General features: G+C 42.8%; 1 protein-coding gene and 1 pseudogene across 5 annotated transcripts in view; one reads left to right on the top strand and one right to left on the bottom strand.

Annotated features, from left to right (window-relative positions):
- Positions 1-3139, bottom strand: part of Togaram2 (TOG array regulator of axonemal microtubules 2) — a 58692-nt gene extending 55553 nt beyond the window's left edge. For 4 of the 5 annotated variants that reach the window (XM_078029459.1, XM_078029456.1, XM_078029460.1 and 1 more), the window contains exon 1: positions 2962-3139. The gene's annotated coding sequence lies outside the window, so the exon portion shown is untranslated. Of the gene's footprint in view, positions 1-2830; positions 2939-2961 lie in introns of those variants that run through there. The other variant, XM_078029457.1, reaches the window with a different exon arrangement.
- Positions 3140-14490: 11351 nt separating this feature from the next.
- LOC101972345 (growth arrest-specific protein 7 pseudogene) lies at positions 14491-17390 on the top strand (annotated as a pseudogene).
- The last annotated feature ends 5029 nt before the right edge of the window (positions 17391-22419 follow it).

Raw genomic sequence — 22419 nt, forward strand, 5'->3', positions numbered from 1 at the left:
ATGAAAATTTTAGAACTGAAATAATAATAAATAAATGCAACTGAAATAAACAAATCAATATGAATATGACTATGAAAGAGGAAAGAATCAATGAACTCAAAGATAGAACCATAGAATTACTCAGGATGAACAAACAGAGAATAGACTGAAAAGAAATGAACAATTTCAGGAGCCTGAGAGATTATAATAAAAGATTTTACATTTATATTATTGTAGTTCAAGAGGAATAGAAGAAAGGGTATGGGACTGAAAAGGTGTCCAGAGAAATTCTGGCTGAAAACTTCCCAAGTCTGGTGAAAGATACTAATCTACAGATTCAAGAAAATGAGCAACCCTAAACAGGAGGAAGCCAAAGAAATTCACATCAAGATGTATCATAATCAATGTTCAGAAAAGAAAAAAATCTTGAAAAGTGTCAAGAGAGAAATGGCCCATTGTCTACAGACTTCCCATCAAAAACCAAGCAGGCCCAAGGGAACAGGTACAACACTTTTCAAAGATTGAAAGAAACACTGCCAACTCAGAATTCTGTACCCAGCAAAAATATTCTTGAAGAATGAAGATGAAATGAAAATATTCTAAGAGAATTTGTCACCAGCAGACAAAAGGTGGAGAAATTTCTTCATACAGAAAGGAAATGATAAAAGAAAGAAATGTGAAATATTAGGAATGAAGAAACAACTGGGAAAGAATTTTAAAAATGTGGGTCAACAGTTATACCATGTCTTGTTATTTACTCTGAAGAACTAAAGTCATCTTAAAGAGAGTGATAGATGCATACCCACTTTTATAGCACCACAATTCAGAAGAGCCAAACTATGGAACCAGTCTAGGTGTCCATCAATGGATGAATGGATAAAGAAAATGTGGCACATATACACAATGGAGTTTTAGTCAACCCTAAAGAAAAATGTAATTATGGCATTTGCAGGGAAAGTATGGCATTTTGCAGGAAGTTCCTAAATTCAAGACACATTTTGTGCCTTGTTGTTTTCTTTGACTTCTTATCAACTTGCAGGAACTAGAGACCATCATGTTAAGGGAAATCAGTCCAACTCAGAAGGTTAAGGGTGGTATGTTTTCTCTCATATGCGGAAGCTAGAGAGGAAAAAGGAAAACATCAGTGGGATGCATCTCCTAAAATTCAAAGGGAGTAGAAGAAAGGGACCAAGGACTGGGAGGCAGGGATGGAGAGAGGGGTAAGTGCTGGGGAGTGACATTGGCCACTGGGTTGTTATACTGTGTTCCTGTACAAATATGTAACAACAAATCCCATCAGTAAGCACAACCATAATGAACCAATAAAAAATGTGGGAAAAAAAGCAGTTCCACATGACAGGGCCGGCTTCTCTTCCCTGGAGCAGTGTCCCAGGGACTTGAAAGATCCTGAGCCCAGCAACTTGATGCCACCAAGAGACCAAGTCAAGAAGCACATTAGAGGCTGTTTGAGCCTCAAGTGGAGATCGAGCCTCACCGCTGCCTGCCAGCTAGCGTGGGAGGTTTTCTGTGGCTTGACGCTGACAGCTTTCTAACTGACAAGACAGCTTGCTCACTGAGACTCTGTGTCCTGTCACAGATACATGTGCGGAGGAGAAGGCAGTGACTGAAAGGTCTCCAGGAAGCCTGATCACGAGGCTGAGAACCTAATTCCACCGGGACTAGCACAATCAAACCCTTGGTGTGGACTTCGAAAACCTTTCCCATCACGTTAGAGCTGCCCTCCAAGGAGGAAGGCAAGCAGGTGGGGACAGAGGTGACCTGCCTGAGCCAGAGCCTGGGGGCAGGTGCAGGGGGAAATGCCAAGTTAGGGTTCAGATCTGCTTTCTTCCCCAACACACAGGAGGAAAGGTGTCAGCAAACCACAGCCCACCCAGAGGGAGGAGGATGTGACAGCCAGCGAGGGAGGGGCTCCAGACCACATCCCACAAGCAACAGCGAGGACATACAGAGAGACTCAGAGGGGAATGCGAGGGCACCATTCAGCCATTGGCAAGATAACAAGCCCCAGTGGATTGGGTTTGGCCACGTGGTTCCAGGAACTGGAATGCTAATTAATGGGTGTGCAGAATCAACTTCTTAACAAATGGCTCTAAGGATGGACTTTCACAAAATACAGTGCGTCGTCCATCCTTAGAGATGTCCAAGAAGCCTGGCAGCAAACCTCCAACTTCCCAGACCTCAACCCCACCAAGAACCTTGACAGCTCAGGGATTCTGGAATATAGTGGAAATGAAAGGCAATTTCCCCAGAATCCAAGTGGATCTTGTGTTCTATTCTGACTACTCTGGAACCATACCCTTGGCCAGACTTTTCCAGGGCCAGTAAGAGTCTCCAGCCCAGCTATTCCCAAAATAGTGGTTTTGTGGGACAAATGCGAAAGCAAAAAGAAAAGGTTCTAATGCTACAGAAAGTTTGGGAAGCATGGGCTTAAATAACATTGCTCTAGTTTTAACTCTCAGAGCCTCTAATATGCTCTAGGTATTTTGATACTTCCAACGGGGTAGCATATGAAACAATTTCCAAATCTGCATGACTATAAAGACCTGGGTGTTTATAAAATATTTCTGAAGGCCAGAGTTTTAAAGCACACACAATATGAAACTCTGCTCTAATCTGTTTCAAAGTTTCTAAGGCAACTAGTCCAGAACTTGGGCACAACCAAATAATAAATTCATCCTTCAATTCAATAATATTGTACCTCTTGGGACCCTCTCGAAAAAGACATCACAAGCAACAGGGGAAGAAAAAGCAGTCAGAGAAAGAAATACCCCAGAGAAGATGGAAAACCAGCTTCAATGACAGGAGAAAAAGAGAGAGAATATCTTCTCACCTCAGAAGGATTGACGGGGATCCCACGTGCACCCCATCAATCCTTTCTCTGAACTGCCACCCAACACAAGCCTGCCTGTGCATTTCGTCCTCTCTGGACTGTGACTGTCAAGCGCAGCTTCCGGCTGTTACCTGAGCAGCCAGCCGTCAGGTTCGTCTGGGGCCTGCTGGTCTCCAGTGCGCTCACACCATCAGCCCGGGCTTCCTGGGAGGGAGCGGGACGGGAGAGGACAAGCACATCCCCCTCAAGGAAACCAGCCAGGGCTGGCCAGAGAGGGAGCAGCCCAGTGATTTCTGGGCCCTGGTTCTGTTTGAGGGGAATGGAAAGAAAAGACTCTTGTTTCTCTCACTGTTCGCCTGGGTGACAGTTACCATGGATATAAATCAATTTTTGGAGCCTGTCAGTCGCCAGTTGAATATAAAGAGCCTGCTCCTACAGAGCCACAGGCAGGCAGGCAGAGACACACTCAGGGACGGAGGCGGACACAAATTCAGGTGTGGACACAGGAGTGGACACAGGCAGGCGCCTGGCTCCCCCCATCCCAGGAAGAAGTAACTTGACTAGGTACTATGTCACTAGTACACAGGACACCCAGAACTCTGAAGGACACCCTCCAGAATGACCAAAGAAAGTATCCAAAATAAGCCCTGAGAGTGGGCCTCCTAATGCCTCGATTTCTTTCTTTCTTTCTTTTTTTTTTTTTGGTACCATGGATAGAACCCAGGGACACTTAACCACGGAGCCACATCCTCAGCCTTTTCTTTGTGTTTTATTTTGAGACAGGGTCTCACTAGTAGCCCTTGCTACTAATGGCTCCAAATTAACTGTCCAAACCTGCACTAGCTATTGGCAGCACAGGCACTTTTCATACTGACTCATTTACCCTACAACAAACCTTGGGGTGGATCTTCTTGTTATCCCCACTGTTCAGACGAGAAAATTGAGGCTTAGAGAGGTCTCCCGACTTGTACTGGTAGGGTCAGGATTAAAACCCAGCCTGTCCTGTTCTTTAGCAGTTGATATACATGGTCAGGACTTCCGGGATCCAGACCCAGCTTCACCCCTGAGGCCTCAAACAAATCATTACAGTTCCTGGAATCCCACTTTCTCACCCCTAAAAGGGGAATAAGAATATTTCCCCTGCTTATGTCCTAGTACTGTCATAGGAATCATATATAAGGCAATCCAAATGGAGAGAAAGCAAGAGAAGAGAGGAAGTTAACATTCATTAAGTACCTACTATGTGCCAGGGCAGTCACATGATTGTGGACGATGACTTATCTCTAATTCTGCAAGCAAGGATAGAAACCCAGGAAGAAAGCAGGAGTCAAAGACCTCCAGGGTCAGGAAGCCCAAGAGTCTGGATTCCAACAGAGGTCTGTTTGTTTCCAAAATGTTTGGTTTTTGTGTTGCTTTTTCTTTTTTCTTTTTGTTTTGTTTTTGTTCACCAGGACGTCACAGGCATGAAAACTAATGACCTGTTCACATTAATGACCCATGTCCCCTTGGGCCTTTTGTCTTCTGGAATCCTCATTTGCTGGAATTTGGGTGTGTCTTGACTCACTGGCCACAGAAAGACTGCAACTTCCCACTTCTGCACCAGAGCCCCTGCTTCTCACCCTGCTACCACCCCCACTGCTGCTGCCCCACATGCTGCCAGACAGCCACAAATGCTGTGTGGCTCTGGGCAAAGCCCTTGACCTCTCAGATACCAGTAACTTCATATCTAAATGGGGCTAGAACCAGCACTGAAGATCTCCATGGCAAAACTCAAAGCCTCTCCCCACCCTGAGGTGGCTGGCCTGCTGCACAAACCTGGCTCGAAGCTCAGCTGCAATCCTGCTGAAATGTCTCCGTGCTCAGGTTGTCCTGAGGCTTCATTGTTAAACACAGGTGGACACTTGTCGTCCTCTCTGAGAACAGTGGATAGCTCATTCTTGTGGTGACAGTAAAGAGCAAATATCTCATAATCATCTCGTGCTGATCTTCCTCACAAGGCTACCGGCAGCCAGCCTCCTCCATCCCTCCATCCCAACCAGCCGGCTTTGAAGTATTGACTGCCCATGGCAGAGCAATGTCCCTTTAAGGGCAACACAGGGCACTGCTTCCCTGGCAGCACGTTCAGCACACATGCTGTTCCTAGGGTGCGTATGGTGGGAGCAGGAGGATAAGAGTATAAAGGAACGAGATGGCCTCATGGCAGATTACAGGCAGGGGAGAAGAAAGACGGAGGGGGAAAGAGAAAGAAAGAACTGCTCAGTTATGTGTTTGAATGTGGTTGGTCCCCACCCCAAACCCATGTCAAAATGTAATTCCCATTATGAGATATTCAGAGTGCAGACCAGGTGGGACCTTTAAGAGTCAATTAGGAGCTGGGCATGGTGGCCCAAGCCTGTGATCCCACTGGCCCAGGAGGCTCATAAATTCAAAGCCAGCTTCAGCAATGGTGAGGCACTAAGCAACTCAGTGAGACCCTGTCTCTAAATAAAATACAAAATAGGATTATGATTGCTGTATGTATATAGGTGACTCTTTGACCAGTGTGATTCTGCAATCTGTACAATTAGAAAAATGAGAAATTATACCCCAATGAATCAAATGTATGAATTGCCCATTGTAATGTCATGTGTAGCTAATAAAAAAATAAGTTAAAAAAATATGAAGGGTTAAAAAAAAAATACAAAATAGGGCTCAGTGGCTGAGTGCCCCTGAATTCAAACCCTAGTACCAAAAAAACAGAAAACAAAAACCAAGGCAATTAGGGCTTTGCCCTCATGAATGGATTAATCCATTTACATAATTAATGGATTAATGTGTTATTTCAACTATAAAAGTCAGTTTGGTTAGGTCTCTCACCAAGTGATTCCCTATGCCACCCTGGGACTCTGCCAGCAAGAAGGCCATTGTCAGATGTGGGCCCTTGACCTTGGACCAGGACCATGAGAAAAATAAACTTTTTCCTTTATGATTTATAGAGGCTGAGATTTTGTGTTATCAGCAACAGAAAATGCACAATGACAACAGCCCTGTCTAGAATTTGCTATGTCAAGGGAAAAAAATGTCAATTAACTATTAAAGAGAGCCTCTTGATGGGAAATAAATGAAGACGGGGGGACACATGTTCTTAAGATTGGAAGGTGGGCACTGTGAGGTGTGCCTGTGGTTCTTGCCCTCGGGAGACTGAGGTAGAAGGATCACACCCCAGAATTCCAGACCAGCCCAAACCAGAGAGACCCTGCCTCCAACAAAACAAAAACTTTAAAATGCAGATTGAAAGAAGTGACTTTGAAATTCATGCAGTCATCAAGGCCTGACTCTAGGCCTTGATCTAATTTCATAACATCCCTGAGGTTTTTTATAAGTGTCTGCATGGTGCTGGTCCCTGGAGGTATTACAGACTTCTATTTCATCTTCGTAGCCATCCTCTGAGTTGCTCTTATATTCATGTTGTAGAAGAGAGTACTGACGCTCACAGAGTGGCTTTCCAAAGACCACAGAGTAAGTGGGGGAGATGGGATCCTCGCCATTCTAACTTCAAAGTTTCATAATGCTCAATTCAGGCATAGGAAAAGCCCCGCCAGGGCAGCTTGTGCTATAAGGGCCTGGAGGGGTGGGGGGCATTCACAGTAAGAGGCCACAGAGCTTTAATTTGTACTTTTTTTTTTTTAAGCAGACTGACCCATTTGTTTTCATTGGTTTATTTTTAATATTGAAAGATCTGATTAACAAATAGTCCAGACATGGGAACATTTCTTAAAATCTGATAATCCAAAAAATATTATATTTTTGCCCGTTTGCTTAATGTTTTTAATGACAAGCAACTTGAGAGCTTAAAAATATAATATTAATTTTTAATATAATTTTTCTACTTACAGACTTAAATTTGCACACTTGTAGACTTTGAATTTTTTTAAAATTGGCATTGTTTATGAAATTTCTCAGACCAGATGTTACAAATGTCTCTGAAATGCAGTAAGCTCTCCTGTGAAACCTATAGGGCACAAAATATGGGTACCATTTCTCTCTCCTGCACTCTTGGGGAACAGACAGCCCTTGCATTATAAGATGCCTTGGGGTGGGGATAGTATGATCTTATTTTTGTATATATATATATATATGTATATATATATATATATATATAAAACATTGATTTTGCTTACTGTTATGGTTTGGATATGAGAGGTCCTCCAAAAGCTCCTATGGTGATTCAGGATGTTCAGAGGTGAAATGATTGGATTGTGGAAGCTGTACTTTGGTCAGTCCATCCTACAGTGAATGGACTGACTGGTGGTAACTGTAGACAGATGGGGCATGCCTGGAGGAGGTGGGTCACTGGGGGTTCATCTTCCCTGTGGCCCCTCCCTCTGCTCTCCTACTCTCTGCTTCCGGACCCCCTCCAACCCCTGCCATGAGCTGAGCAGCTTTGCCCCGTGTTCCCTTCCCCCATGAGGTACTGCCTCACCTTGGGCCCACAGCAACAGAGTCGGCCATCTATGGGCTGAGACCTCTGGAATTGTCAGCCCCAAATAAACTTTTCCTCCTCTAGGTTGTTTTTGTTGGGTTATTTTGGTTACGGTGACGAAAAAGCTGACTAAAACACAGGGGATGATGAGAGATTTCCATTTCCACTGGTATTTCAAGGCTTTCTATGGTGAACATGGATTATTTATACACAATGGGACAAAATACATGGAAAAAATATTTTCAGACACTGGACAATAGGCAGCCCATGAGTCCTAAGAGGAAGAAACAGATGAAGTGAGGCCCACAAGAACACCAGCTTTCTGCAGAGTCACATTCCAGTCCACAGAGCAGAGAATGCGAATCCCAATCTAATTGTGTTGAAGAGAAAAAGATTGGAGTTCAGAGAAGGGGAGACAACTGAAAGTCCTGGAAGATAGTTCTGGAGAAGAGGGAGGTAGCCAGAAAAACTGCTCCCCAAGAATCTGCTTAGAAGTCCCCAATATAGGGTTGAGGATGTATCTCAGTTGGCAGAGTACTTGCCTCACATGCACAAGGTCCTGGGTTCAATCCCCAGTACCACAAAAAAAAAAAAAAAAAAAAAAAAAAAGAAGTCCCTGATCTTCAGTGAAAACTAAGATGTGCACAGAAAAGGTCAGACAAAGAGCTACTGAAATACAGTGAATTGAATGAGTTACAACTAGTCAGAAAGGGGAGTTCTTGTTGATAACTCAGGACATTCATATCATAAGCCCCAGAGCCATCTCTTTAAAAATAAAACAAAGAAGAAGAACTAACAAACCAATAGTGGTGATACTGTGGAATTTTTAAAATACTCAATCCAAAATTCATAAAGAAGGGAAAAGGGGGAAACAAAGAATAGATGAGACAAAAGAAATGGCAAAATGGCATCCTTAATCTCAATCATACTGACTGTTACATTAAATAAAAGTAGTCTAAACATTTAAATTTAAATGAGAGTTGGTTTGGATAAAAATGAAGATGCAATTATGTGCTACTCCCCCCCCCAAAAAAAAAAACACTTTGAAATTAACATCACAGATTAAAAGGATGGAAAAGGGATATATTACACAAACAATGAACCACTCCTAAAAGCCAGAGTAGCTATATTAATATCACACAGAGTAGACATTAAAACAAGAAACATTCAAAGTACGAAGAGGAACATTTCACATTAATAAAAGGGTCAATTCAACAATGAGATATAACAATCTTAAAATGTGTATGTACCCAATAACCAAGTTTAATAGGTAGCAAAAACTGGCTGAAATGATGTAAAAACAAATTCTTATTTGTATTTTAATTTTTCAAAAGTCCTCTTACAGAGTAGTGAGAAGGGCAGACACCTGCAGGGATGGAGCTGGCCCAGTTCCCTGAGTGTGAACCTCACCACTCAAGTTTTTTCACACCTCCACCATCTGTTGGCCAGCAGCTTCTCACCTGTACATGGGCTTTATATTTATGCCTAGTAAGTACTGTCTATTAATTCCAGCCTACCCTTGTAGATAACTAAGTTTTTTTTTTTTTTGGTTTTGTTTCTTTAATCTTGAGGCTATCCTACAAGGACCCCAGAACTATCAAAATTACAAACTCTCCTTCGAGTCTTCACATCCCTGTCCTTATCACTGGGAGGGGCTGCAGGCAAAGCCATTCTCAGGCTGAAGGCAACTCTACTGTGATAATGTTCATATTTCACTATTTTGACAATAAGATGTCCCATTAAAAGCTTTTTGAAGAGTCTAAATACAAAGCAGGGCTCTAAAATATTCTAGCACTGTGACCTTGGGAGGGTCACATATCTCCTCCATGTCTTTTATTTGTAAAATGAAGATAACAGTAGCTATTTCACAGAGTTGCTATAAAGATTAAATGAGTTGCTATAGAACCATAAAGTGGTATCTAGTACAAAGTTTGAACTAAATAAATGTTGGCTATGATCCACATTTACATAAAAATGGCTTTTTCAATAACTGATCGGCTATGCAGATACAAAAAGCAGAAAACCTGGGCTGGGGATATAGTTCAGTTGGTAGAGTGTTTGCTTTACATGCACAAGAGCACCACACACACAAAAAAAGAAGAAGATAAAAGCAGAAAACCTGTACAACATTATCAAACAATTTGACCTATTGATATTTATAAAACAGTCCACCCAAAAATAATAGATAACTCATTCTTTTCAAATGCATAAGAAACATTCATACATATAAAGGATTATATAATATAGAGTATGTTCTCTTACCACAAGAGAAATAAATTAAAAAGTAATACCAGAAAGATCTCTAGAAAATCCCCACGTATTTGGAAATTAAAAATCACACTTCTAAATAATCCATGGGCCAAAGGAAAAGTCACAAGAGAAAAATTAGAGAATGTCTTGAACTAAATGGAAATTAAAGTACAGTACACAAAAAATGTGTGGGGTGCAGCTAAAGCAATATTTAGAGGGAAATTTATCCTTCAATATTCAACTGGATGGTGCATGCCTGTAATCCCAGCAACTCAAGAGGCTGAGGCAGGAGGATTGTGAGTTCAAAGTCAGACTCAGAAACTGAGCAAGACCCTGTCTCTAAATATTTAAAAAGGGGGTGGGGATGTTGCTCAGTGGTTAAGTGCCCCTGGGATCAATCCTCAGTACCAAAAAAAAATTTTTTTTAATTAAAATAAAAATAACGAACTCTAGATAGGGCAGAGGGGTGGGAGGGAAAGGGAGGGGGCATGGGGTTAGAAAAGATGGTGGAATGAGATGGACATCATTATCCAAAGTACACTTATGAAGACACGAATGGTGTGAATATATTTTGTATACAACCAGAGATATGAAAAATTGTGCTCTGTATGTATAATATGAATTGTAATGCAGTCCACTGTCATATATAACAAATTAGAATATTTTTTTAAAAATTAAAAATATAAATATTAAACTGGAAACAATCCAAACCTCCATGAACAGAGGAATAAATACACTGTGGCATGTTCACACAAATTCTACCTGGTAATAAAATGAACAAACTACAACAATATCAATGAATCTCAAAAACACTGACTATCCCAAAACAAGTTCAAATCACAACAGAGAGAGAAATCCAGCTCATGCAGTTAGACAACTTCCTCTCTCTTCAGAATATCAATGTCATAGGAAAAAACTATGGGGTATAAGGATATGGGAAGAATTTGTCTTAGAGCAAAAGTGACTAAAAATGACAACCAAACTCAGAGTGAACCTTGACTGGATCATCTGAGGTGGGGGGGAAAAGCCAGCTTTAAAAAAAACATTCTGGGAGGCTGCAGTTATAGCTCTGTGAGCTCTTGCCTAGCATGCGTGAGGCACTGCGTTCCAACCTCAGCACCACATAAAAATAAATAAATAAAATAAAGGCATTGTGTCCACCATCTACAACACCCCCCCCCAAAAAAAAAAAAACAACCATTCTGGGTCTGTTGAGAAAAATTGAATAGGCACTAAATATCTGACAACATTACGGAATTACCAATTGATATCTTTGGTATAATGACAGCATGGTTATGTCAGGTCATAATTTTTAGGAACTTAACTGACGTATTTAAAAGTACAATGTCATCTCTAATTTGCTTTCTAATAGATCACCGAATATAAATATGTGGGAGCTGGGGATATGGCTCAAGTAGTAGCATGCTCGCCTAGCATGCATGAGGCACTGGGTTCGATCCTCAACACCATATAAAAATAAAATAAAGATATTGTGTCCACCTAAAAAGCTAAAAATTAAATATTTAAATAAATAAATATGTGAATATGAATACAAAAGAAGTAAAATATGAACCACAGGTCACTCTAAGCGGTATGCATACAATTATACTATTCCTTTTAACTTTTCCATATAGTTGAAATTTTCAAAAGTTGGAAGTGAGGGCTGGAGTTGTGGCTCAGTAGTAGAGCACTTGCCTAGTACATGTGAGGTACTGGGTTCGACCCTCAGCACCAGATAAAAATAAATTTTAAAAGAATAAAGATATTGTGTCCATCTACAAATAAAAAAAAATTTTAAAGTTTGGGAAGTGAGGTGAAAAACAAAATTCTATCCCCCACACTATTACTGAAATAGTAAGAAATCAAAGTTGCTATGGACAAAGTCTACTGTGAAAATTAATTCAGTAGTAAACTGTGTGGTGATTTCTATTTTGACTTTATTATTAGTTGACTTTTTAAGGAAATGAGGATGGGAAAACATTAATTCAAGCTTTTTTCACTGGGCAACTATTAGACTAAGAGCTGCTTTGTCTACTAGCTGGGCATTTGAGGGGATAAGCCCAATGCTAGTGTGTCCAGGTCCAAGATATAGGTGGACCAGCTGGTACTTTGGGGCACTGCCCACTTCAGTGAAGCTGGAAGTGCATCCCACAACCTAGAGACTCAGTCTCCTCCAAATCAGGATCCATCTGTGTCCCCCTCATAATGCATATTGCTGGGCAAGTCATTCAGTCACTGTTTGGGGACTCAAGACACCAGAAAACAAAGACTAAGTTTCCTTTGCTAGCCCCAGAAGGCGATGCAGCCAAAACTCACACCCTCATCCTGGGCAGGGGTAGACTGGAGGCGATATTGTACATGGGAAGAGGTCAGAGCTTCCAGCTCTTCTGGAAGGCTGCAGGTCTTAGGTAGAAATCTGTACAAACCAAGGCTGACACCCAGCGGTTGCTTTTTTATTTTGATGATTGTACTCAAGAAAGTAACCAGGATAATCCAGACAAGTAATCTAGAGAGGGAGGATGCAAGAAACTACCACTGGAGCACTCTGGTTCTAAGTGCTTCCACTAAATTCACCAAACTCAAGCAACACACATGAGTGCTGTAAAATCCAAATTCAGAAAGTCAACTGAGGGAAAGAACCACTTGGGGAACCTGAGAAATGTTTGTCTTAGGATCTCCCACTTAACAAAACTCCTTTTGGTTTCTTAACCTAGATAATCTCCCACACTTAAGCAAAGACCTCAGTTCTAAGGTGTGGAGTTGTAACTTCCTAGAAAGCACCTATTAAGCATCTAGTTGCCCCTTGCTTTCACTGTTCCTGCTTCCCAGAAAGTCCTCCCTCAAGTCCTAAAATCACTCTGAGCCCTATTGAAAATAAATCAGTCTCTCTTGTGGCTTCCACGGCCCTTCACTTGTGAAAGTTAATGATATTTACTTCTTTCCATTTTGTATCATAATCAGTTGCTCAACTGTGTCTCTCTACCCATCCTATGCCTAAATAATAAGTGCCACAGTTCCACTTCCAGGCACATTCCAATACTGGGCATCAAATGCAATCACCTGTCTGCAGAACACCATGTACACGGCTGCAAGTAGCTAAAAAAAATCCTTATAATTGAAGAGGCTCCTACCTCTGCAGACGCAGTCCTTCCCTGTCCCATTGAAGTTTAAAATGAACATAGTCATGCACTCATGAAGTAAAATCTTGGCAAATATTATATAACAGTCTGATCTCCTTTGCTTAAATTGAGACATTCATAACCAGAGACCCCTAAAGGAGCATCTAGATCATTTATTCCAGTGTAATTACTCAGCTCAGGGAGGTAGAAACAAGAGCCACAACTTCTCAAATTAAAAAAATCATCATCATCATCATCATCATCTTATTATATTCCTGTTAAATGAGCAAAGTCAAACTTCATAATATTCCATGAAATCAATTCTCATAAATTAACCTATTGGCTGATCATAAGCCCAATCAGTATTCCCATAAGATTTATTTGTAACTTGAGTGGAGTACGTGAAAATTCATCTGTAAATTGTTACAACCATACTGAGAGGCAACTAGACAGAATCTATGGAAATTTAAAGTACATGCGCGACCAAATCCCACTTCTCAGTGCCCACCCTGAAAGATCCTGGCTTAGGTGCATGAGCAGCACAACCAAGGTCACTGCAACCTTCACTTTCCTGAGAATCTGGAAACAACCCAACCATCACCCATCAAGAGATGCCTCGTGAGTCTGAAGCTGCAGCAGTGGTTCTCAAAAGTGAGAACACACTGAAAAGCAGCAGCGCTAGGGGTTAACAGCAAGCATTCTCTGGCTCGACAAGCCTGGAGTCAGAACGCCTGTTTTACAGCCCTCTAGTAGATCTTGGTGCAGCTTTAGTTTTTTAAATTAAATTTTCTTTAATGTTTAAACAAATCTTCTAAATTATCATGAAAAGTAGTTCAATAGGTATGTAACACTCTTCTTTCCCTCTTTCAAGAAAACTTCAGAGCTAGAAGCACTTCTAAGTTTCCTGTGCTAGCCCCAGAAGGCGTGCACCCAAAACTCCACCCTCATCCTGGGCAGGGGGTAAATTGAAGGCGATATTGTACGTGGGAAGATGTCAGAGCTTCCAGTGCTGGTTCCATTGGCTCGGAAGACTGAGGCAGGAGGAGTTCAAAACCAGCCTCAGCAACTTAGCGAGGCCCTAAGGAACTCCGTGCGACCCTGTCTCTAAATGAAATACAAAAAAAGGGGGGGTGGGGTGCGGTTCAGTGCTTAAGCGCCGCTGGGTTCAATCCTCAGAACACCCCTCAAAAAAAAAAAAAAAAAAAAAACCCTCAGCAAAGTTTGTCCATCAACTCTTCCAAGAACTTTTGTGTATCAGGCATCATTTTTTGAGTTATGGTAGTTGTAAGTTAAACCTCGCTGGGAAGCAGTACTTCTGCTGCTTGAATCCTGATACATGCAACGATTACAAAACAGCCCTCCTCTAAACCATCACCTTTAATCTCCCCTGGTGTGATTTTAGAAAATAAAGTATTCTATATTATTAACTTGGGAAGTCCTCCAAAATACATTGGATTGAAAAACAAAAGCTAAATTGCAGTGTGCCAAACACAGTGTATCATTAAAACCACTTGTTTATCAAGAGAACATCTATATTATACAAATCCATAGAAAAAGATTTAGAGGAACCCAAACTCCAAAGTAACATGTTTGGTTATCTCTGCATAGAACCGTTCCAGGCTGGGATTCTGGAAGGGGATCATGGTTAAGCAAAGAGTGTGTAACCTTATCTGTAAACTTTCATCTTGGTTTTTTTTTTTTTTTTAACTAGGATGTGTTTCTGTATTACCTAATTAAAATCAATTAGATGCCTGAGTAGTCAAATACATAAGAGACAAAACAGAATGGATGTAGCTGGGAGCTGGAAGGGTGTAGGGAATTATTGTTTAATGGGTAAAAAAGCTTCAGCTCGAGGGGATGAAAAAGTGCTGGACATTGATAGTGCCTATGGTGGTAAAACACTGCGAATGTGCTCACTACCATGGAACTGTGCGGTTTAAAATGGTAAATTTCCTACTACACATATTTAACCATTACTTTAAAAAGGAATATATTTTTAAACACTTAAACTCTTAGAGAGGAAGGCACCAGTTCAGTTCATAATGAGCCAATTTTTAGCATGAAGATTGGCCTCTTCCCATGTCTCCAGCATGGTGTGACCCTGTCCCTGGTGTGTGGGTGACTGGACACATTAACCAAAATGTAGCCAATTAATAGCCCCCCTATCCCCAAATTGGGAGTTTGGACTGGCTCAGGCTCCCCTCAGGAAAAATACATTCCAGAAGGTGACCAAGGAGGTTCCTAAAGTCATGGGTGGAATTAAGGGAACCAAGGGAGGATGAGGCACCCTGGGGCAGGCAAGGGAGGAAAACCACTAATGGAAGGGAATGTTTCGGAACCCCAGCAGGAGCATAGGCAGAGGACCATGGAGACCCCTGTTCAACCCAGCCTGGTGAATCCCTCACCAGAAAATGATGATTCTGACCCACACCTCCCACCCTTGGTCTTTTCCAAGGAAGCTGGGCTGATGCTGTGAGACTCAACTTCCCAGGACTGAGACAGGGACACGGAAATCCCAGCAGGTGGCTGCATTATAGCATCAAGACCAAGAGACAGTAAGGAGCCAAAGGACAGAGAGAATTGAGGTGGGAGAGAAGGGGCCAGAGGAAGGCCCTAATGCTTCTCTCCCTAATTTGTGTGGGAATCTCATATTAGGGCCTTCCCCCAGAGCTACCCACAGCACATATTTTCCTTTGTAGTCTTGTATTCTTGAGAGGGAAAGAGGAAGGAAAATGACTAACAAAATGCAAGGAATTCCTGCCTAGCTCCAGAATGAGAAATGTTTCTTAAGCTTAAAAATAAAAATACATCAGGGCTGGGGTTGTGGCTCAGTAGTAGAGCACTTGCCTAGCATTTTTTGTGAGGCACTGGGTTCGATTCTCAGCACCGCATATAAATAAATGAATAAACCTAAAGGTCCATCAACAACAAAAATAAAACTACATCATGGAAACAAAATGAACAGCAAACTAGAAAATATTTGTGACGTGTTTGACAAGGGATGATTATCTTTTTAAAAACTTGAGATAGGACTCTCTCCCGGAGTTCATCCACCGTCCTCGGTCGGTGAGCCTTCTGGGTCCTGCAGTGCGGCAGAGCTTGCAGAAACCCGGAGCCTGGATCTGTGAGTTTCTGGAAACCTTCAGGGACACTTCAAATCGACAGAGTAGAAACTATCCTGCCTCAGAACCACACGGCTAGATGGGAAGACACACAAACACAATGAAAAAACAAAGGAATAAAGTGCTCCAAACAAACCAGGCTACTCCCATAAGAGAATCCAACGAAGAAATGTCAGAGAAGGAGTTCTGGATGTATTTAGTAAAAATGTTCTACGACTTAAAGAATCATATAAGAGAGTAGGCACAGGAGTTTTGCAGTAAAATAACAGAATCTCTTCAGGAGATGAAAGATCACTTCTGTAAAGATATATTAGAGGTCCTGAGAAGAAACAAAGAAGAAATCATTGAAGGGAAGGAATCACTAAACCAACTTAAAAGTTCAATGGAAAGTACCACCCACAGATAAGACCATTTGGAAGATAGAACCTCAGGCAATGAAGACAAAATATTTAATCTTGAAAATAAAGTTGACCCCACAGAGAAGGTGATAAATTGCGTGACATTCCCTCACCCAGACACCATGCCTTAACAGCAACTGCTAAAGCCAACCGAGTGGAGCTACTGTGACTACTTCTGGGCTGATAAGAAGGATCCCCAAGGCAATGGCACGGTGGCTGGGTTCGAACTACTGCTCCAAAAGCAACTGAAGGGCAAACAAATGCAGAAAGAAATGTCTGAATTCATCCGAGAGAGGATAAAGATTGAAGAGGAATATGCAAAGAACTTGGCTAAGCTCTCTCAGAACTCCTTGGCTGCACAGGAGGAAGGCTCCTTGGGAGAAGCCTGGGCCCTGGTGAAGAAGAGTCTGGCAGATGAAGCAGAGGTTCATCTCAAGTTCTCCGCCAAGCTTCACAGCGAGGTCGAGAAGCCCCTAATGAACTTTCGTGAGAACTTCAAGAAAGACATGAAAAAGTGTGACCACCATATGGCTGACCTCCGCAAGCAGCTTGCCAGCCACTATGCGTCAGTGGAGAAGGCCCGGAAAGCCCTCACAGAGCGGCAGAGAGACCTGGAGATGAAGACTCAGCAGCTGGAGATCAAGCTGAGCAACAAGACATCAAGAAGGCACGGAGAAAGTCCACACAGGCTGGTGATGACCTCATGCGCTGTGTGGACCTCTACAACCAGGCCCAGTCCAAGTGGTTTGAAGAGATGGTGACCACACTTTGGAGCTGGAGCGGCTGGAGGTGGAGATGGTGGAGATGATCTGGCAACATCTGTGTCAATACACACAGCTGCGGCATGTTCAACCAAAGCACAGTCGAGCCTGTGGACCAACTGCTTCGAAAAGTGGACCTGGCCAAAGACAGAGAGCTGTGAGTCAGAGAGCACAAAACGGGCAACATTCGCCCCATGGACATGGAGATCTAGACACGCCTGTGCGGCCCCGGGGGTCCTGCCCAGGAGAGGGGCTGGGGGTCCCGTGGAGAGGGGGTGGTGGCTCCTGCTCGGTGAAGCTGCCCTCCCACCCACTCTCCTGTCCACTGAGGAGAGAGGAGAGAGCTGGCAATTCCAGAAGGGTGATCTGAATGGCTCAGCTGGGGAATCCCAAATATTCCCAGGCCAAGAAGACAGACCTGCAACCCCGCCCTTGTCTCCAAGACTGAAGCCCCCCCAAACCCCGGGCCGTGCTTGTTGCTCTGAGAACAAACTGAGGCTGGAACTTTGTGGTCCCTGCTGAGTTCCATAGGGGTGGCCATCACATACTTGTGCCCTTGGATACCCCAAAGCCCATCCTTCACCTGGTCCCTTTATCTCCTGGGGCTTTGGAAGATCAGGGAAGGGCTGTCTCTGCCTCCAAGCCAATGTCAGGATCAGAGTCATGGATAACAGGCGCCATCAGCTCAGCATGCACCTAGAATCCTTTACGGCCGTCTATTTTTCTCATTGCGTTCTGGGAGCCCAAATCTGGCTTTTCTTGGCCACTTTTCATTCCCGTGGGTCTTGGGAAGGCCTATTTTCTGTCTTCCCTGACCAACCCTGCCCAGAGAAGTCAGGATGGAACTACCTCATTCGGCAAATTAGCACCAACTCGGAGCATTGAATGACGGTTCCTATCAGACCAGGCATCATCTCTTAAGTCTCTGGAAAATCCTGATCCCTCCATTTCTCAGCTGCTTTCTCAAGGCAGTCCCCACCCTGCCACCCCTGCCCAAAGTTTTCCGCCAGGGAGACCTCCTTCAGCTGTGTGCATGTCCAAAAGCTTTGAGAGATGAAGATGAGCCAGAAACCACATGGCGTCTGTCTCCCATGGTGTCCTGTCCAACACTGGGCTACCGTGACCCCCGCTGCCCACCAAGGGCTTAATAGGGCTAGGTCCAGTCCCACATGGGAGACAGGTTAGGGCAAGTCTTTGTCAGACTCCATCTGCTTATGCAAGATAGGGTTTGGACTGCTGTATGACCATTGCAGACTCTCTCCCCTTGCTATCAGGTGTGTCCTGCCATCTGGACCTCCAGCTCCTCCGAACTTTCCAGAGCCCGCACCAAGCTTTCCCTCTGTCCATCTTCCCTGGAGGAGCCTGAGCCAAGTGTGACTCAGGAAGCTTTTCAGCACTACCCCTGGGTTCAGCCTGCCACTTTCTCGACTACAGCAAATACCATCTCCACCATCTTAGCCTAGAGAATCAGCCTGAGGGGGCTGGGAGAAAATATTGCCCCAGTGAGCAAGGAACAGCTTCTAGCCAGAAACCCCTGTCCTGAGAGCCCACCTTTCTTCATCTTTCCCATGGGTGGCTTTCGGCTTGACCCTTCCGTCTCCCATGGGGGCAGAATCCTACAAGCCCAATTCACGGATCTTTCCCTCTGTTTTACATTGCTAATAATGGATGTTAATCTTGAATCCTTCAGCATCTCTTCCATTGAATTAGAATGGCTTTCTCATAGTTTATTTTAGAAAGATGTTCAATATACTAAAGCAAACAAACAAACAAAAAAACTTGAGATAGGGCTGGGGTTGTAGCTCTGTGGTAGAGCACTTGCCTCTCATTTGTGAGGCACTGGGTTCGATCCTCAGCATAAATAAAATAAGGTACTGTGGTCCATCTACAATTAAAAATTAAACAAGAGATAAATAAGACAATTCAAGGATGGAGAGGATCCGAACCCATAATGCACTAAATACCAATGGCAGTGAACGTGAAAAAGAATCTGAACTGAGAGTCAAGACGAAATGGAAATAAACAGATATAACCTTTCTAGAAAGGGATTTGGGCATGTTTCTTAAAGCCTTGTCATTTCACTCAGTAACACCACTTCCACAAATAGTTCATAATAATATATTTTAAGAAAAATGCAAGCCAGACATGGTGGTGCACACCTCTAATCCCAGCAACTCGGAGGGTTGAGGCAGGAGGATCACAAGTTCATGGCCAGCCTCCTCCGCAAATTAGCAAGGCCTTAAGTAACTTATCGAGACCTTATTTCGAAAAATAAAAAGGGCTGGGGATGTGGCTCAGTGGTAGAGTGCTTGTCCAGCATGCACGAGGCCCTGGAATCAATCCTCAGCACTGCCAAAAAAAAAAAAAAAAATCATTAAATTCACTTCAGTGTCTTTAGAAAAGCGTATGTCTACCCTGAATTTTTTTTAAAATGGCAGAATCAAAAGGTCTTTTCCATTACCCTTATGCTTTACCCTCCTTTCCCATATTGGAAAAATGTCTAACAATTGATCTGAAAAGGGTTAGGCAGGGGCTGCACTTGGAACATTCTGTGTTCCTAGATATAGTTCTATTTGGTTTTTGCAGCATCCTTGAGACAGGTGGCGCTGTTGTCACTCTCCTGCTACATACCAAAAAATTAAAAAGGAAAGATACTACGTTAAGTAGACCAAATCACTGCCACCATGATGCAGTCCCAGAACTGGTGCTGTACACTCTGGTCCTAAATTTAGTCTCTTTCCACAATAGGCTAAACTGTATTTCATTTGAAATGAAATACAGTTTAGCCTATTGTGGAAATGAAATGAAATGAAAATGAAAGCCCATCTTTCATTTCCTGCACTCAATGCTATCAAAAGTTACAAATTAAAGAGACCAATTCAGTGCACAATATGACTGTGCAAAATGACATAATGGTACACCTAAATGGTTAAAATGTTAATTATTATGTGTATTTTACAGCAATAAATGGAAAACTTCCAAACTGAGAAATAATTAACGTGATCAGACTTCACTGGAATCCAGTGAAGTTTGTTCCTTAGGTATAACCCCATGTTCTGTGTGGACCCTCAGTCACCAGCAAACTATCCCCTAACCAGCAGCTTTAAGTGGTGCCAAATTCCAGTCAGTCACCATTCTGTTAACAAAAGTTAATAGGCTAGGTGTGGTGGTGCACTCTGGTAATCCCAGTGGCTCAGAAGGCTGAAGCAGGAGTATCACGAGCCCAAAACCATCCTCAGCAACTTAACTAGACCCTGTCTCTAAATTAAAAAATAATTTAAAAGTGGGGCTGGGGGAGATAACTGGAAATGTGGCTCAGTGGTTAAAAGCCCCTGGGTTCAATCCCTGGTACCAAAAAAAAAAAAAAAAAAAAAAGAGTAGAACAGGAAGCGTGATTTGAGTGAGAGGTCCTAGTACAGCACGGGGCAAGGCCAGGACGTCAAACAAACCCTGCCAACACTGGCAGGCTCACCAGCCATGAAGACTGCCCAGTTCACTTCTTAACTCTGGCTCAAAAACAATCTTCTGATTTTAAAACTGGGTTAGTGTGTAACTTTCCTGTTTAGAATGAAAACAAGTTACCACCCCACAAGAGGCTACTCTACCTGAGATGATTTCCTCACAATTTACACACATCATGGAAACTCCATTTTTTCTTGGAAGCCTGTAATGACTCTGCTGTGTAAAACTGATCAACTCCACTCATGAGCTTTAAGAAGCTGCAAAGCTTTTGCCCAGCTTCAGAACACATGACCACACAGGCTGCTTGTGCTAGGCACTCTTGTTCCACTCTCCCCCACCAGCCCAGGAGGGAGGAATCTCACTGGAGCAACCTGGACCACAACAGGGCAAGCCTGAAACCAAAGGCTTTCCTTACCTATTTATTTCTATTAAAGAATCCTTTTTAATGCACAAGGCCTTGGGTTCAATACCCAGCACCACCAAACAACAACAAAAATCCTTTTTAAACTTTAGCGCCCAAAACATACAAAATTTCCTCCCCCTTCGAGCCATTATTGCCTAAAATATGCCATGCAACTCAATGTAGTTAATTTTCAACTTCAGTGTTTTTGACATCCCTCATTTGACATGTGAAGTTAACATACTACATTCAAGCAAACATCATTTTGCATGGTCCTCTACACAGATTTATAATTACTCTGTTCTCAGGAATATTTTCATATTAAATGTAACTCATTTATACATGTAAATCCACAATGCTGAGCAGTCAATTTAGTCAGCACCTTATAAAGACTGCAGTCTCTAGCCTCTGATTCTTTTTCAGTTTCCCCAATTTGAATAAAACATGCTAATCCAGTTGCACTGCTGTGGTCTCTCATTCTGCAACTGCTTTGTGATCTAGTGTACAATTTCGTCAGCACAAGAAACAGTGCTGAGGTGCTACAAAAGTCAAGACAACTACACTGGAGTAAAAGAAAAATAGAATTTTATGCCTGAGTTACCTTCAAAGAAAGGATCAACAAATAGTCATATAAAGAGCAACATAAAAACCACTGCAGCTGCGGGGACTTCACCAGTAATCATATCAATAAAAAGAAACTGCAGCTGAGTGATGCCATGAATTCAAATTTGAAGGGAATTGAAGAAACAATGTCAATTCCTCCTACTTCACTGTGCACGTGGTGTCCTCTGGGGTTTCTCTTCTTCCTGCAGCAATGGAGCACCAGGCCTCAAAGCTCCTGTTTACATGACTCCCTTGGGAAGCTCATACTTGCTCAAATTTCTGCCTCCATCCCACCTTCTCTCCCCAGGAATAATAGATCTCAACAACCTAACATGTCCAACTTGTCCCTCTCCCATCAAACCTGCTCCCACCCACATCAGCATGCAGGTACTCTAGCAAGAAGCACTCCTCACCCTGGAGTGCTACCTGACACCTCTCTTTCTCACACTTCACAAGAAACCCCATTAGCCCTAATTTCAAAACAATCTTGACTGAAAGTACACCATCACCAGCTCCACTACTGATAGTCCAATTTAGTACCCTCATTGTTCCCTTGGATTACTGCATCCTATTTGGTACTGCCTACTAGGAAAACAGTCCTTCTTCCTTTCTCATTATAGGATACTGAATTCTCAACACAAAAGCTGGACTTTTCTGCTCAAATGCCACAATTCCACATTTCTCTGAGCATAAACCAGTGCCTACAAGTCTGCAAGGCCCTATGCAACTACTTACTTTCTGATCTCATCCCTCAGACACACTCTTCCTTTCTCAATATCCACCATATTGACCTCCTCTCCACATTTCAACACAATAAAACATATGCTGACCCCAAGGCCTCTGCTGGAGCCATCTCCTCTGCCTAGAAGACTCCTTCCCCTAGATACCATACTTAGCCAACTCGCAGGCCTCCTCCAGGTCTACATTCAAATCCTTCCTCAGTAAGTCCTACTCTGATCACTTAAATCTGCAATCTGCACTCCTCAAACCCAATGACCCACCGCCTTCTCTG

The sequence above is a fragment of the Ictidomys tridecemlineatus genome, chromosome 12, assembly GCF_052094955.1.
Source record: "Ictidomys tridecemlineatus isolate mIctTri1 chromosome 12, mIctTri1.hap1, whole genome shotgun sequence".
Taxonomy (NCBI): domain Eukaryota; kingdom Metazoa; phylum Chordata; class Mammalia; order Rodentia; family Sciuridae; genus Ictidomys; species Ictidomys tridecemlineatus.